This window comes from Rattus norvegicus, chromosome 7 (assembly GCF_036323735.1).
Source record: "Rattus norvegicus strain BN/NHsdMcwi chromosome 7, GRCr8, whole genome shotgun sequence".
NCBI classification, from domain to species: Eukaryota; Metazoa; Chordata; class Mammalia; order Rodentia; family Muridae; genus Rattus; species Rattus norvegicus.
In genome coordinates, this window is record NC_086025.1 from 113,987,784 (window position 1) to 114,002,342 (window position 14,559).

General features: G+C 45.5%; 2 protein-coding genes across 5 annotated transcripts in view; one reads left to right on the plus strand and one right to left on the minus strand.

Annotated features, from left to right (window-relative positions):
- Enthd1 (ENTH domain containing 1) overlaps positions 1-2,187 on the minus strand; it is a 114,953-nt gene extending 112,766 nt beyond the window's left edge. For 3 of the 4 annotated variants that reach the window (XM_063264270.1, XM_063264269.1, XM_063264272.1), the window contains exons 1-2: positions 2,068-2,187; positions 1,629-1,808 (exon numbers count right to left, since the gene is read on the minus strand). The gene's annotated coding sequence lies outside the window, so the exon portion shown is untranslated. Of the gene's footprint in view, positions 1-1,628; positions 1,809-2,067 lie in introns of those variants that run through there. The other variant, NM_001135913.1, reaches the window with a different exon arrangement.
- A 7,385-nt stretch (positions 2,188-9,572) lies between these two features.
- Positions 9,573-14,559, plus strand: part of Grap2 (GRB2-related adaptor protein 2) — a 73,718-nt gene continuing 68,731 nt past the window's right edge. The window contains exon 1 of the mRNA NM_001034944.1: positions 9,573-9,685. The gene's annotated coding sequence lies outside the window, so the exon portion shown is untranslated. The remainder of the gene's footprint in view (positions 9,686-14,559) is intronic.

A 14,559-nucleotide genomic window follows, 5' to 3' on the forward strand; every position in this document is an offset into this window, starting at 1 on the left:
CTGTTCCATACATTACAGAACACACAGCAAGGGGTAGGGATGCTTTGAGCATCAGGCCCTACCAACATATTTGCAATAAAGTTTGCAGATATTTGGCATAAAGGTTATATATGACCTCATTTCGGTTCAGATTTCACTACTAAGTTAAAAGAGGAAACTGGTCTTCGAAACTTCAGATTTCGTAATTGAAAATAAAGTATTGAAGAACCAGAGGGGAGGGTTAGAGAGATGGCTTGGTGATTAAGAGTACTGACTGCTCTTCCAGTGCTCTTCTAGGGCTCTATTCCCAGCACCTTCATGGTAGCTAATACTATTATCTGTAACTCCAGTTCCAAGGGATCTGACACCCCCTCTGGCCTCGGCAGGAACTGTGCTCATGAGGTGCACAGATGTCCACATACACTAAATACATGGAAAAATAATTTTAAAAAATTAAATACAGGGCTGGGGATTTGGCTCAGTGGTAGAGCACTTGCCTAGCAACCGAAAGGCCCTGGGTTCAGTCCCCAGCTCCGAAAAAAAGAAAGAAAAAAAAATTAAATACAAACACAAAACAAAACCTAGAAAAACTATCCAGACTTGGGGCAATATTAACACTAACATCCAAGAAAACGAGTGCCCACAGGTATCTCTGGAAATACAACATGTGAGAGAGTGCTGGGAGGAAAACAGAGTTCTCGTTTCTTTGGGTTCTGATTACAGACTTGAGTTTGGCTTAGGAGGAAACAAGTTCTGGCCAAGACTGTGTTAGTCAAGCCATTACAGAGAATACCGTGGCACTGAAAGGACTTATGGTTTGGATGGAGAGAATTCTACACTGAAAGAGGCCAGGGGATTTAGTTCAGTGGTAGAGCGCTTGCCTAGCAAGCGCAAGGCCCTGGGTTCGGTCCCCAGCTCCGAAAAAAAGAAAGAAAAGAAAGAAAAAAAAAAGAAAGAGGCCAGGAAACTTTTTTGAGCCATTTCTGCCTTCAGCGATTTTCCCAAAGCTTATTACATGGTAACCTCCACCCTAGAGAAGGAGGGGATAAGGGAAACAGGTGCACAGGGCATAGCTCCCACCCTACCCGCAACCGACAAGGGGATGGCTGTGTTCTTGACAGGTGTCACCTCAGTGCATTTAAGATCAACCGCAGGGATTTGAGGTCCAGTCCCTAATTAATGTCATCTCTGTGCCTTAGTTTCCCCATCTACAGCATAAAGTACACCGTATAGGGCAGTGGCAAGGAAAAAAGACAAGGGATTTGGAGAGAATTCTGAAAAACGGAGGGTAAAGACTGAGAGCGTCAACTTCCGCTAGACAGGGTCTTTCCAGGCACCTTTTTCATTTTTCAACAGGGAGTTTGGAATAGTAAGCCGGTCACTGAGTCACACAAGAGACCCATACTGATGACTGTACAAGAATGAACACAGTTTCCCCAGATGGGGAACTTCACTGAAGAAACTTCTGGAAGGAGGGAGGAGCCGCATGCCATCTGGTAGCTTCAGCCTCAGGGACTGGAGGCCTACCTGTTCTGTGCCTAGGCTGAATGGTGGCAACAGAAAAGTTAGTCGGGAAGGCAGCTGGCTTCCCTACCTCCACCACCTCCACACTAGAGGTTACTACCCGTTGGGCCCTTCTAGTCACCTACCTGGGGATCTCTTCCCCATCAAAATCAAACCCTCAGGTTCTTCGGCCTCCTCAAAGAAACCCAAGCGCCATGCCGTTTGCCAACTTCCGCTTCCTTGCTTCGGCTTCTTTGCTTCCGGTTCCTAACTTCCGGCCCCCTAGTGCGCGCCACTTGCAGGGCCTCTATGCAGGTTTGCTTGACCTGTACGGAAAGGATCAAACAGATGGAAGGCAAAAGTCCTTGTTATACAGTCTCAGCCAGTGGCACTGTTCTAATATTGCTTTCTAGATTTCTTTTTTTACAGTATGTGTTCCTGTTGTAATTGTAATGGACCAGAAACGCCATCCTACAAGGCACGACTGCCACCTCGGAGCTTGAAGCAACTAATAGCCTAGAGGTGGAAAGCAGTGAGTCTAATGGTCAGCGACGCAGTAGCTTCGAGGACAGCTCCAGGTCTCACCGAAGGCTACTCTTTGATATATTCAGCCCATCAGCAGTGAGCACAGCCTTTGTACCCAGCAGGAAGGACCCAGAACTAAAGCATAGCCCTGTGCTGCAAGAGTTTACAGGTTAGTGGAGGTGACAGGCGTAGTCATAGAAGATTGTGACAAGATATGTATTGCATAATGAGAGAGGAGAGAGCATCTAATTCTGCCAAGGAGTATTTAAGGGCAGATTTCACAGAACACTTTACATCTGAATTAAATCTCAAAGGATGACAGGAAGTTCACGGGGTAGACAAAGAAGAGGAGGACATCAGAGACAAAGGACATATCATGTATAAAGGCACAAAAGCAGAGGACTCCTATTATCTCAGTGAAACTACAAGTCCTCTAGTGGCTGTGACTGTAGAAAAAAAGCCATTAGTGAACAACAGTGGAGGAGATAAAATGACAGAGGAAAGACAAATCCCAAAGAGCCTCCTCCCTGTGGACATTGGCAGTATGTGTTTTAAAACACTCTGGTAACTGAATGAAATCTTGACCAGGGTGGAAAGATGGAGAGGGTAGGAGAATACTCTGTAGTAGAAATTAAGGGTTGATCGTTTTTATCCTCCACAGCGTCGATGTTATTGATACTGATGTGTCTGTCGATAGGGAAGTAAAATATGAAATCATGAGATGTATGGAAAAGGTTGGTGTGTTTGAAATATTGCTTAACTGGAGATGATATAATGAAGGCATAGCCAGAAGCAAAATGAAAAGAGCAGCCTGGAGGTCAGATTGTCTGGGGCCTCGACTGTCAGTCTAAGATCTTTAGATTTTATTCCACGAGGTAGTGAGGGAACAAACAAGTAATTTATATGTTGAGTTATCATTCACATACATTCTAATGTACATTTCAAAGATCTGCTAAAATTGATCATTATCATCCTATTTTACATATGGAAGAACTGCATTCATTCTGTAGCCTTAAGAATCTGCCATATGCTAGGTGCCATGTTAAACCATGAGAATGCAAGGAAATTGTAGTCTGATCAAAGTCACCCGCATAAAAAGTTGCAGGGTAAAGGCAGCCATAGAGTACGGTGGGATCAAAGAGTTCCTGGAGGAGGTAAGCTTGTAGGAACACAAGGGTGTTGTAAGGATTGTTTAGGATAGCCAATGAGCAAGTGATTTAACTAGACCCTCAACCCTAGTGGCTGGTGACCAATTCTGTCCTCGTTCCCCATGTCTAAAGATGATCTCCCACCCTTGACTTTGGGTCTCATTGATATTTCCAGTCACCATGCTACCTGCTGTACCGGGAGGCCAGAGATTTGCAATTTAAAAAAAAAAACAATTCCATTTTCTCTTCTAGAGGGAAATTTTTGCATATGCTCAGAAGACCTCAGAGGACAGAATGCTGAGGTAATTCTGGGAATGTGTGAACAAGATCCTGAGACAGAAATGCAGAAGTACCCACTTCACCACAGCCTCAAATTCAGTTTCAGTTACTCACAGTCAACTATAACCCAGAAGTACTAAGTGAATAATATTTTTAAAAAGTCATAAAGTCTGAATCCAATGCAAAATGCTCTGAACACCCCCACTTCATTCCATGTAGGACCCCCAAATACCCCCTTTTCCAATGCAGGTGTGTTGTATATATTGTCTCTCCACTAGCCACTTAACAGCTATCGGGTGGATTGTTGAGTCGTGGCTGTACTTTGCTTAATAACCTACTCCAGTAGCTTACGTCTAGTTTACAGTGCCTGCTCCCCTTTATGGTAGCCTAAGATTACTTCACAATGCCTGCTGCCCTTATTTCCTGCCACCAAGCAGAAACTGTATTTTAAAAGGTGAACACACTACGGTAAGATACTTTTAAGCGCTCTCCCTGCATGTACGTCTTATGCTCCCAAGTGTGTCTGGAGCCCAAGGAGATCAGAAGAAGGGATTGAATCCCCTGTAGCTGGAGTTCCAGATGCTTGGGAGCCACCAAGTGGGTGCTACGAACCAAGCCCGGGTCCTCTGCGTGAAGAACAAGGTCTCCTAACTGTTGGGGCCTCTCCCCAGCCCCTTGTTTTGTTTTGCTTTTTGAGATAGTTCCACTATGGAGCTCAGGCTGACCTGGAACTCTGCTGTGAACACCACCAGACTGGTCCCAAACTTATAGAGATCCCCCTGCCGGTCTCCTGAGTGCTAAGATTAAACAAGGTATGCCTACCCTCCATGTATCATGTCCTGGAGTATATTACGGCTGTTCTTCACCGTTAGTCACCTCTTACCATGCCTAATGTCCAGGCGGAACGGTATCATGGACACATCGATATGCATATTCAGGAAAAACCATACTTCATAAAGGGTGTGGTGCACTGGCGTGTCAAGCATCCGCTGAAGTCTGAGCCTGTTTCCTCCATCTAAAGGAGAACAGCTGTAAGGGGCGTGGTGTACATTGCATTCCAATTGTGCTGACATTAAAGTCCCTGGGCTTGACTCAAAACCATGTAGGAATGAGAGAAAAGGAGGAGTCTGTCCGGTTTCTTTCTGGGGTGACAGTAAATGTCTGTTGTTCATCAAGATTAGGCAGATGATGTTCTGAGATGGCTTAACAGGAAAAGGAGATAAATTCTGGTTTGGACGTGTTTCGTACGGGGATCCTGCGAGTTGAGGACTACTAGGAGCAGGGCTAGTGGTGAGAAGTGGGACGGGGAGAAAGTCTGCAGCCAACTCTGGAAGCCTTGAGGAGGTTGGCACACAGAAAGTGACTGGTGAGGCCGTTGGAAATAGATGAGGCACACCCAAAGACTGCAGCCCCCCCATAAGGACGGAGAGGCCAATGGCTGAGTCCCAGGAGGACTCTGGGGCTCACAGCCTGACCTCAGCCAATGGTTACTTAGCTTTAGCAGAAGTGGGAGTGGGCCCACACTGTTGAAATTAGGCTCCCCTATGTAATATTAGGCAAGGGGGACCCTTTAAAACTGTTTCCCTCCATTTGGGGGTGTCACAACTTAGTTGCAATACTGTAGCACACCCCCGACCCAGTACAAATGTTCTTTGATAATGAATTGCTTGGCGGGGTGGGTTTTGTTATTGCTTTGTTTGTTTGTTTGTTTGTTTGTTTGATTGATTGATTGTTTTAATTTTCTAAACTGGGAGATTTTTAAGTCAATGGATTTTACTCTGCTTAGCTTCTAGAATTCCTCTGACCCCAGTAAGCCCACTGCAACTAGCTCTCCAATTTAAAGGCGTCCTTTCTCCAAATGGTTTCTTTTCCAGCTAGCTTCATGCCCCAGGAGGTAAGTGTTTAGTTAGTTTCCCAGCTTTGAACCCCTCTACACCCACAACTCTCAAGGTCTCATTGGCTGCCTAGGTCTCTTCACATGTGTCTATTAGGGGCTCTGACCTCCCTCTTAGGATGTCTCACTAACATTTCAAAATCGGTGCGTCCTTTCCTCCACTCAGGCTCCCTCACAGCGTCTCCTGTCTCAGTGACACTGCCTTGTTCCAGTTTCTCAGGCTGTGAGCCCCAGAGTCCTCCTGGATGCTTGACTTTTACTTTACATCATAATCATCAGATTCCTTTTGAGATACAAGATGGCTACCATAAATGGGCTCTCCGTGCTATGCTCCAGTAGATGATACAATAATGTTTCCAGGCTGACCTTGAACTGACAGAAATCTGCCTGCCTCTGCCTCCAGAGAGGGTCTCACACTAGAACCCAGGCTGACCTAGAACTCACAATGTAGCTTAGACTGGGCTTGAATTCGTGTCAGTCCTACTGCCTTGGGCTCCTGAGTGTTGGGACTGGTTATACTTCATGATCACCCTCTGTGTATAGAGTCCAGCCGTTCCCTGCCACTTCACTGTCCTGGCCACCACTGGCTCCTGCCTGAACTGTTAGAGTAACAGCCTGGGCAGCAGCCAAGCTTCTCATCCAGTTCCCAGACAACAGTAGTTCTGAACCTGTGGGTCATAACCCCTTTGGCAAACCTCTATCTCCAAATATATTCACATTACAATCCCTAACAGCCGAAAAATAACAACTATGAAGTAACAACGAAATACTTTTAAGGTTGGGGTCACCTCAACATGAGGAACCGTATTGAAGGGTCCCAGCATTAGGAAGGTTGAGGACTGCCTTACAGTATAGGGTTTGTTGTATGACATTTTCCCGGAGAAACATAAACGAATGTCTTCTACCCCACACAGGGACCCACAAGCACACCAAAGTGAGTTCTGCTCAAGTTGAACTTAATGAACCGATGAGTTCATTTGGTTGACTGTAAGAGCATAAGTGAGGGGTTACTGTCAGGAACATGATCACCCCACAACACCACAGTGACTTCCCCATAGGTAGGTGGAGTTTCATCCCCACCTTTGACTAACACTCCCCGACTGAGACCACTTACTGCTGGCACAGAGTTACCTGCCGCTGGAGTGGGGAAGGGTGCAGGAAGGAATAGCTGGAATCTCAGCCTAAGGGCCATCCCCTGCCCCTCAGGAATGCTATGAAGAAAGAAAGGCCAGTAAGCCAGGGTTTGAGAACTGCATGCGTGCATGCGCACGTGAGTGCACATGGTCACAGCTGCTCTGTCTCAGATGGCAACGGCTATTATACTCAGAGGACAGCTTACACAACAGTCAGGGAGGATCCTTGTGAAATTTAAACCTCAAGTCAACTCACATTACTCTAGATTCGGAGTCTTCCACTGGCTCTCAGCTCGCTCAGAATAAAGTCTCTGAGGCTTTGCAGACAGGGCTCTGTCTGATGCTCTGTCCTCTTTGACCTCTGAACCTGCTTCTCTGCCTCACTCTCTGTGGAGAGTTCATTCTCATCCTAAGACTTTGTAACTGAGTCCTTATTACCCCAGATATCCACCAGGCTGACTTCCTCAACTTGTGGTATTGCTTCTTCTCTACCCGAACGTGGGATTCAGCAAGGTAAGGGCTGCACCATGTTCCCTAGAACATTCCTAGCCTGTCCCTAGAGACAAACGTGGAGAAAGTGTCTGAACTTTATTGAGTGATCAAACATCTGAATGCACTCTATTGAGTCCGAAGTATATATTTTACTCTAAAATGAAATTAAGCTTGATTGCACATAAGTTCTGTTATGAACTTCAAAAGGAATTGCTGGATCTTTTTTTTTTTTTAAGCAAGTGTGGTTTTTAAAGAAACGTTCTCCATTGAGGATAAGTGGGATTTCACACATCCTGTGTTCTCCCAATTACTCACTGTTTTTCTATGTATCCCCTGACAGCAAAGGCTGAAATGCAGATGTCCTTACAGTAGGGACTTTATTCCTATGCAGTGACTTTGTCCTCCTTCAGTCACAGAGCTGACGTGAAGTAAACCACGGAGATGGCTTTATCCCTGACTCTGTGTTGCCTATCAAGCCCTCGGTCAGTCAGCACTTGCTCTGCACTCTGTCCTTGACTCAGAAGGGGAGGTATTTCATATTAAGGTACCTGGTGAAACCCCTCTAAGAGGTTCTGGATAGAACCATTTGCCATTTCCCCTTCCTGCCCACACCCCAGCCTTGCGAGCTGAGGGAGTCATGTTTAACTGTTCTGTGCCGCTGACTTGGGAAGCACCACTGAAAGACACGCTGGCCAGGGGCTCTCAGAGCCCTGGGACTTGGCAGTGGAGCTGTTTAATGTAAGGATGGGACCCAAGAGGGTCCTTAGATCACAAAGGTGGGACCCTGAAGCCAGTGTTACTGAGATGCCTTATTTTTTTAAATTCTTTGTAATGTGAAAACAGTGGTTATCCAGTTCACATGCAACTTAGCTTTAAGAAATTTGTACAGACTTTTATTAATAAGAAAAGAAGGTGAGGAAATGACTCATGTCGAGCTGCTCACTCTGGTCTGTTACCCTGGCTTTAGGAGCCCTAGCACTCTTCTGGTCTCCATGGGCATTGCATTCCTATGCATGCGCCTACACATGTGCACATGTGTAATTAAGATGAAAATCGTTAAACATCCCATTACCAAGGAGTTGGGGCTGCAGATTACTTCCTCTAGCCCATTTGATGAATGTTTACTGAGCAGCTACTATGACCAAGGGAACGTGCCAACTCTATACCAGACTTCTTCTTTGCTGTTTCAACTAAAATGCATAATCAAGCAGGCATGGTGGTACACGTCTATAACCCAGCACTTGAGTCGGCTGGACCCAAATCTTCAGGCTGCAGCTCGAAGTCGGAGAGTTCTAGGCATAGCCTGGGCTATGTAGTACATAAGATAACGTGTCTCAAAAAAGAAAAAAAAGTGAGGGATTATAATGAGAAGGGGGTTTTTTAAATATAAATCTTCAAGGCCAGTGGTGGTGCCACAGGCCTTTAATCCCAGCACTCCAAGGTAGTGCAAGTGCAAGTGAGGCCAGCCTGGTCTACAGAGCAAGTTCCAAGAAATTCTTATCTCAAAAACACTAAAAATAAAATAAAATAGATTTTAGAAATCATTTAAAGAAGCAATGAGAAGCCACCACAGAAAGCAGGAATGAAGATTAAGTCAGGATTTCAGAACTTCAAATTGAATCAAATAGAGAAATCTATCCCAAGATTAAAGCCAGTGGCATCCCAAAATGTCCCTCTTCACCCTGGGTCCCCCCTCCAAACTCTAAAGGCCTTGCTTAGCCAGTTGAAATATGCCTCCTTTTTGTGCAAAAGATACAAGAACAAAGAGAAAGGAAGACACAGGCTTGAACAGGCTGCAGGTGGTATGGGGGCAGGGCGAGTAAGAAATGTGAAGGTGAGAACTAGGGAAGTTGAGGGAGATGATGAGTCTTAAATTGTCAGAGAACCTTGGGTCCAGCTTGCTCAAGAGAATGTGAAGTCCACACAGGTCCAAGAAAAGACCCTCGCACATGACGGTGGCAAACCTGGACTTAGAACCCCTGCCTCATCCGCTTGTTAACTCAGTGTGCGTCCCTAACCCAACTCCTGGCTTAGAGAGTCTCCCACCCCTTTTCTTCCTTCTCTCTTGGGTCAAGATTTGTATCACAAGCTAAGAGTTAGGTAAATAGGCTGGAGACACTGAGCAAGCGACTTCTCTGAGATTTTAACTAATCATAAATTGATCAGGGAGACTTTAACTTTTTCCCAGATGCCTTTGCGTTTCTCTGGATGGAGGGATGTGAAGACAGGTTTTTTTTTTTTTTCTTGAGGCCAGTAGCCTCTTGGACCATATCCAAAATCAGAAGTTTTCTTATGCAAATGCGAGCGTTGAGGGCAGGCGGGTTTTGTTAAAACTGAAACATAAAGGACCATGCATGTTTCGGTGAACCTCCTGCATTTTGGTTCGACTCTAGCAGCAAGAAAACAAAACCACACAATCTAAGGCTCACGCCCAGCTCTGCGCAGCAGGGTGTCTGCTAGTTCCTGTGTGGTTTGCCTGCAGACTGCAGACGGGCTGGGGGTAGCTTGGAGGGAGAGCAAGAGGCAGGGAGGAGGAAGCTGTATTGATGGATCTGGGGCTTGTGCCCTGCTTCCGTGTGGTGCTCAGAAGCCAGCTCAAGACAGACCTGTAGGCTGAGGCGGCGCGGTAAACTTGACATTTGAGTGCATCTTCCCACCGGCAAAAGACGAACCTAATAACTCGTTGTCAAAGCCGAGATACACACTCAACTCAGGCTCTTCGCTTCCCAAAGGTATGTCATGCACCGTGGGTGCACACCCTCTGGAAACCTTGAGCGCTTTAAAGATTCTGCTCTCTATAAGCCAAATCTAATGAAAGCTGGCCCTACTGGTTTTTCTAAACTTCAGCTCAACCGTCTAGGTTTCTCATCTCGCTGACTTACGTTAGCGGGGATTGGATTCAACTTCTGTCAAATGAACTAGAGAAAACTTGGTCTTTACTCGACTCACAGAAAAGAAAAACAGCCTTTCCACTAACTGGCTTCAGAGCCGTCTCTGGAAAAGACTTTGGAGGTTGAGGTCCCAGAGATCTCTCTTCAATAGTGAGGTTGAGGAGCAGGAGGTAGCAGCAGGGGTTTGAGCATCCGTGAATAGAACTCTGAGGCCAGGAGCTCTCTCTCTCTTGCTCAATTTCTTCACCAACTCAAACTGCTAGTTCTGGTGGCATTTGCTGTCTTTAAGAACACTGGTTTGGGTGCCTTTAATAAGAGGAAACTTCACGCGGGAAGGTATGAGGAGAGGGTGTTGTCTATCTTTGTCTCTTTATTAATAGTTATGCGGCGTCTTTAAGGCCGTCTCTCGTCTCTGCTCCTGTTCCCATCTGCTTCAGGACACGAGGAAGGAACGAACTCAAAGACCAGGTTTTCACTAACTTAACCATGACCGCATCCACTCACCTCAAAGGCAGCCTTGTTAATCCGGCATATGTACCAATTCGTATGTCATCAGAAGTGCACACCCAGAGGCAAATTAAAGGGGGCTACTTGGCACCTAAAGCACCACAGGGATAAAGCAGTTATAAGCACACGTTGTCGGCAGCCGAGAAACGTCAGTGGAAGAGTCTTGCGTATGGGCACGTTTATTATAAACTGTTACTTTGTTATCCGGTCCCATCTTCATTTTTGGTTTCAGAAAGAACGTTTGGTTTAATTTGGTCTCTTCTAGTGAGTGACTCAACATGACCTACAAAGTTTGATATTCATAGTATAATGTTAGAGAGGTCCTCTTGAAAAAGCAGCCACTTTTAAGTAGCGTCTTCCCACCCCACCCCCACCCCCAAGACAGGGTTTCTCTGTGTAGCCCTGGCTGTCCTGGAACTCGCTCTCACTCTGTAGAGCAGGCTGGCCTCGAACTCACAGAGCTCCTCCTGCAAGTAGTATATTTCAATGCCAAGTTCTAAAAACTTCTGACTTATCCCCTTTTTGAGATTTTTTTGTGTTTTGTGTTTTGTAAAAGGAGGTAGCCCCACATCACTGAAGAAAATGCCCTATTAAACTCAACTCAGAGAGTCTCCCACATAGTAAACTGTAATCTTATTCTCCCTAAATTGTAATGGCTTTTGTCTTTTTAAAAATGACTTTACTGAAGCTGAGGGGAAAGAGGTGACCGATCTATTCAATATGAAGAAATGCCTTTGCTTCTAATAGTAGCTTCCATGTCTTAGACCTTCAGTTGTTTTATACCTGCCTCATAGGGACACTGTAAGAATACAAGAGTTAACATAAATACCATGTACCTTAGGGAAAGGCACTGTGAAAACTCATGATGGGAGTATTATTATTTCTCTAAATCTTAACCATTTTCCTTCCCATCTCTTGTACCAAACGCGTCTCTCTTGCTGCCCAGAGCCTGCTCTTTTGGAACCACTGCCTTCTGGAAGAGCTGCCAGTGATTTCCATGGGTCTGTTGATTCCCAGTGATTTCCATGGGTCTGTTGATTCCCAGTGATTTCCATGTCTGTTAATTCCCAAAGAACAGCACCTGCTGGTGTTGGCAGCTTAAAGAGCTCAGGCCTGAACTTGAGCAAAGTGTGCCCCTCTTCCTGGCTCTAAAAAAGTCTATAATTGTTCACAAATATGTCATTAAGCGCGATTCCATCGGGGTTTCTTTACTGAGCAACAGTTGCCGCCGGGTCAATCCAAGAGGCAGAATCTTGGAGCTGCCGTGAAGCAAGCTCAAACCCTGTTGAAGTGGGGCAGCCAGGTAGTTCGGTAAGGAAAGATGCAAATCCAACACCGTGAGTTCAGTCCCTGGGACACACACGGAAGAAAGAAAGAAAGAAAGAAAGAAAGAAAGAAAGAAAGAAAGAAAGAAAGAAGCAAGCCCTACAAGGTGTTCTCTGACATAGCATCCATGCCGTAGCATATGATGCACACGTAAAGAATAAATAATATAAAATCATAGTAAGCAAATATTTTTAAAAGTTCAAGGGTAGTCACAGTGTAGTTATTGAACCAAAGGGTAGGGTAGGTGAGCCTCGTGTTGTACAACTGAAGTCTTCACTCCGCACATCTCCATACAAAGAGGCACCTCAATTCCATGTGCATCTGCCTGTTTTCTTCATTGTTATATTTTTATAGCATTGGAGAATTTTCAGGAAATCACAGCTCCGTTCAACAGACATTTCACTAACATTTATTGAGCAACTGCTTTGTGCCAATACTTGCACTTGGGCGCCAAGGTCTCTAACCAAGTTCACAATGGGTTCCAAGAGACTCGAGCCAATAAGAATTCAGTAAATAACGTTTTAAAGTCGTTTTCTTTTTAGGTATACGAGCACAGTCCAGAGTTTTAGAGAATTTAATAAAACTACAGCAGGATCCACAACGATAGAGACCATCTTTGCTCTTCGAAGATGTTAAGCATGCATCTCATGAAGAAAGTGAGTTTACGTACAGATTTAAGCAGGGCCTGGAGGCCCATGCCTGCAATCCCAGCACTTGGGAGGCAGAGGCCAGGATTGGTGCGATCTCAAGACCGCCAGGCCAGCTAGACAGCTACATAGCAAGACTCTATGAAAAAACAATGTACAAAGGTAGCGGAGAGTTGAAACGCTAAGCGTGCCCCACTCCGCTTTACAAATATAACCTCCCTCACGCTCGCTCTGTCTGCTGCATTTCTCTCTGAGTGTTCCGTAAGTTGCAGATGAATGACAGTTTGCTCCTGAATAATTCAGTTCACACCCAAGAACAAGAACATTCTCTTACATAACCACGACGCCATCACTGTGCCTACGAAGGTAGGCGTCCTTAATACCTACTGTTTAATAGCTAGTCCATACTAATCTTCCCCATTGCCTCCAACTGTCACCCAGACCATTACTTTTTAAAAAAAAAACTTTAAAAAAAAAAAACAGAATCTAATCCTTATATTTCTCTAGTCAATGCTGGAATTTTTTTCCCCAAGGTTAGGCCAGCGATCTTGCAAAAATGCCCCCACCCCCCCGTTTTGAATCAGTCGTTGCTCCGTGGCTAACCTGTCACCCTGCCTCTTGTTTGTCGAGTAAACCCCACGTTAGAACTAAAAGCGTACTGAGATTGGAGTTTACATTTCTTCATCTGCCATGCGAGCATGGGTGCGGACACGTGGGTGACAGCACGCATGTGGAAATCAGAGGTAACTTGACTTCTCCATGTGGGATTTGGGAATCAACTGCAGGCTGTCAGGCTTGGCAGCAAGCATCTTTACCGGCTCATGTTGAGATTCTGATGGAACATTCTTCATAAGGTGCCACCCGGGTGCTCCATATTGCACAGAATCAGGAGGCGCGACCGTTCTGGTTTGTTCCACCAGCCGAGATGCCAAGTTTGGTCTGGCTCCAGGCGTTGATTTTGCTCTGGAGATCTCTCTCTCTCTCTCTTCCTCTCTCTCTTCCTCTCTCTCTCTCTCTCTCTCTCTCTCTCTCTCTCTCTCTCACTTATAAGGGTACTTATACAATTACAATTAACAAGTAATTGGAGGGGGCGGCACTGTGCTAGCATCTATTTCCAACTGCTCCCATCTCATGACTTTAGATCCTCGTCTTTGCCTAAATCAATATTCCATCGGTGCGCATATCTATTTTTAATATACTCTGAAGATGCATAAGACATGCTCGGTCACCACTAGTGACAGCAGCTGTATTTATCTGTTGAGTGCACAAGTTCACATGGCAGTAGTAATAATAAGTCACCCGGGCTGAATACTTGCCGTGGAGCCAGACAGCCTAAATGCGAGCCCAGCCCACCATTTTGCTGAGTGAACTGAACAAAACCCAGTCCTCGCCGTTTTTTTGTTTCTTGAGCTGCAAAGGAGGGAGGGAGGGAGGGAGGGAGAGAGAGAGAGAGAGAGAGAGAGAGAGAGAGAGAGAGAGAGAGAGAGAGGAGATGAGGAGGCAGGTGGGGTTGTCTGAGGATTGAATAATTTATACACGTTTCCAAAACAGTGCGTTGTTGGTGCTGTTGCTGTTACTGCCTCGTGGCCTATCTGTTTCTCTTTCTCCCCTTTCGCTTGTAAACTCCACCTCAGGATCTCATGTGTCTAAGGCTTGGCAGGCATTAAACTGTTTACTTCCCCTGGCGTAGCCAAGAAAGCTCCGGCGATGTCATCCCTTTCACACCTAAGAAAATTAAGGTGCAAAGAGGCCAGAGTACCTCGCAGAAGGTCACTCACAGTAGGGCCAGAGTTTGACCTCAAGGAGTCTCATTCCAGAACATTCTCTGTAAAGGCTGGCATGTGGAAGGAGATGGATGGAAAAATCAGCAAACAGGCAGGGCTGCGTATACCAGGGTTGAAGTTGAAAATCTAACGTGGCCACCCAAACACATTGCAGGTTTTGATCTTCCGAATCAGAACAGCATTCTGTAAAGTGTAGATTTGTATAGTTGTTACATTTACATCTCTTGGAACCATCCAAGAACATGGAAGGGTTGGGCAAGAAGAGAGGAGACTCAGAAGGCAGGGACAGGAAGTAGGAAAGACTAATTCAAGAGAGAAGTGATGAGACCTCAAAGCCTCAGGGCAGCAGAACATGGGATTTTGATAGTGTCGGGAGGGAGGAGTCCTCGTTTTTTTTCACATTCCTGTATGGTAAAAGATTTGACCACTAAAACACTGGAATATAAGCCTT